General features: G+C 36.2%; 1 non-coding gene across 1 annotated transcript; it reads right to left on the minus strand.

Moving 5' to 3' along the window:
- Positions 1–976: 976 nt before the first annotated feature.
- TRNAD-GUC (transfer RNA aspartic acid (anticodon GUC)) lies at positions 977–1,048 on the minus strand. The gene has a single exon. It is a non-coding gene; the product is annotated as a tRNA-Asp (tRNA).
- Between the last annotated feature and the right edge of the window lie 2,115 nt (positions 1,049–3,163).

Genomic DNA, 3,163 nt, shown 5'->3' on the forward strand with positions numbered 1-3,163 from the left:
AAATCAGAAAAATGCGAAAATGTATAACTTACACCGCATGAAGCCAGACAAGAGTTTACGAAGGAGTGAAGTAAAAATGAATTTGGGGGAGGAACAGCAAGTTCTCACGATACTCAGCGGTTAATAGTCGTTAGAGACCATAAAAAACCTCGATTTCATAATTAAAAATTAAAAGTTGGCAATATTTTCCTCAAAATAAAATTTATTAATGTGAGCGGTTTCAATGTAACTACGTCATCGTCAGATCTCGATGATGTAGTTACATTGAAACCGGTCGCACTCATAAATTTTATTTTTTGGAAAAATTGGCAATTTTTAATTAATCATGATATTCCACCATCACGCCTGAAACGTCTCTTTTTACTCGCTTTCATAGTTTGAGGGCCCATGAATTAAATTAATCTTTTCTGAGTATCATACTGCATCACTGCGTTTCCAATTCCCTTACTTGGTTTGCAAAAATTAGATATCTTACATCATAAAACATGGATACGCTACTCTTGTTAATGGCAACTATCAGTTTGTAAAAACATTATCGGTTCGAAAAAAAACTATCGAATGAAATTTAACACATACTGTAAATATTGAAAAATGGATAACACGATAACTTTGTCATTTTTTTCGTTTGCAAAAGAGAGTAGTCGAATTGAAAATAATAACGACTACAAGAATATTACAACAAATATCGAATTCAAATCCTATTTAATTGATTTATGGAATGCACAATGAAAAACCGGAAACAGCAGCGATTACTACCCCGGGAACTGTAAGAAGGTGATCTATTAAGGAAGTAACGATAAAACTCTTACTTACCTTAAAAATGCAGACGAGAGGTTATTCAAATTTCCCAACTAACTTATAATTTCATGGCATTGCTCCGAGGGTAAAAAAAATTGTTGAAAATTTTGAGAAAAGGAACAAGAGAATAAGAATATCTGTAAGTTATATCGCATGCCGCAATTTTATGTAAAAAATCCTCCCCGGCGGGGAATCGAACCCCGGTCTCCCGCGTGACAGGCGGGGATACTGACCACTATACTACCGAGGACCTAAAAAGAATAGTAATTTTCCAGATATTTCCTTTCCCACGTGAACGAGTTAAGATGAACTTCCTCTTTTTCTTAGCTTCGCTCATATTGAATATTGTCTTTTTCACTTCTAGTAGCAGCCTCTATTATCTCTTTGCTGCTTATTATTCCTTGCAATGCGTCTGGAATTTAAAAAAATTCTCTGCCGACAATTTAGATAGCTGTGGGCCATTCCGGAAGTTGCTCTACCATTATATTAATTTCTTCATTACATTTCTAGATCTGATCCATGAGATGTTCTCTCACCTCTAATTCGTTTACGCGACTGAATTCGTCTGAATAAAATTCTGAACTTTATTAAGATAATTCAAGTAGTTCCCGTGTTCGGTATGTATTTCTTACATATCCCTCTACGTTCTTAAGCTTATTTCTGGTCAATTCTTCACATTTGGAAAGAATTATCTGTTGTCATCCCCTTTTTCTTACCTTTCCCATATACCTATGCATAAATTATTGATTTATTCCGGTAATTATTTGAGTTATTCTATTTGTTAGGGGGTAACTTCTATGCATCTAAAAACTCTGTTTATTTAAATCGGGATGTTTCAGCTTCTTTTAAACTGCCTTTTCCTCTACAGTTGGCCACTCTTTCCCCCATTCTCCAATCAAATGTTTTAGCAATATGTAAGTTTCGAAATAAGGAACTATATTATACGCTTTAGTTTTCACGCGATTATTAAGCCAACCGCTTTGATTGAAAATGTTGCCTAATACTTTATTTCTTAAATATTTAATTAGGATTTTTGCCTGCCATGAAAATGGAATATGCGATTAAAAATTTATTGATAGCTGTAATGTTTGCCGATTGCCAATATGCCAGCCCAAAACACGTTTTGAGTTCTACTTCTTGCCTTTTGCCGACTCAATGAAAGAGCATTTTATGTGACTGAGAATGATTTAATTAATTTGAGGCTTAAATATGTATTTCACTGGCTGTAGGAAACTATTTTTTTCACGGTTACGACACATTAAGAAATATTGTCCGAGGTCATATCCGAAAATATTGGTCTCCATATGTTAAGTGTAGACGTATTACAACAATGTCACACGTCATATTCTCTTCCGAGTATAATTTGCTGCCTGAATATCTTTACCGTATAAGAAAGAGCTCTTTGATGTATTCATCACATCTGTCTTGAAACTTTCCCACGCCCATTAGTGTTTTCCTCACAGATTATTCCTTCTTAATTCCTGTTAGTTCTCTCACTTTTCTTTACCCTGCATCCATTTCGCTGTCTCTCAGTAAAATTTCCATATCATCGCACTGCGCCCTCCGCCACGCTTCTGTCACTCTATTGGTTTCTTGTCTCAGTTTTATTACTTTCTATTTGCACTTCCATGTACTTAATTCTCTATTCCTATTCATCTATTTCCTTTCACTGGTCTGTCTTCCTATCATCTGGTCGGAAAACCATGATTATCATGTTATATACTATCAATTGCTCCCATAGCTGTTTGCGGCTTTAAATATCCCTTCTTTGAGGTGTGCTCATATTTCTTCTGCTATACGAGGGCGGTTCAATAAGTACCCGTGTTAGAAATGAAGAAACCATTTTTTCCAAAGCATTTTGTTTTATTTTTCAACATAGTCCCGATGATAACATAAACTTCCCTCAGGAACGCCCTTTGTCGTCAAACACGGGCACTTATTGAACCACACTCGTACTCGTCTCGTATGGTGACTCATTGTAGTTTTCCACTGTCTCCTGTTACTTTTTCCTCTTTCCCGGTTGATTCTTCTATCTTCGAATTTCTAATCCGTCTTTCATGTTTCTATGTCTATGGTTGTGTTGCATAATTGTTCGCTGTGATTAAACCATTTCTCCCGCAGAATTCTACTCCTTTTTCCTCAAGGTTATCTCTTGTTTGTTAACAGTGGGCCTTCCTACTTACCTCACTACACCTCTCCCTTCGCCCACCACCAGGTTCCTATTCTCCATCACCATATAATGTTTCCTTCTAGGAGCACCGGTAATTATCTTCTCTAAATGTTTGTGTATATCAGCATTATATGCCAGTCTAGGTCTCGCTGCTTATCGGCCCGTAAGCTTTAATAATGACCAAGTGCGTTGGTT

Source organism: Hetaerina americana, unplaced genomic scaffold, assembly GCF_022747635.1.
Source record: "Hetaerina americana unplaced genomic scaffold, ioHetAmer1.1.p SCAF_19, whole genome shotgun sequence".
In the NCBI taxonomy this organism is placed as follows: domain Eukaryota; kingdom Metazoa; phylum Arthropoda; class Insecta; order Odonata; family Calopterygidae; genus Hetaerina; species Hetaerina americana.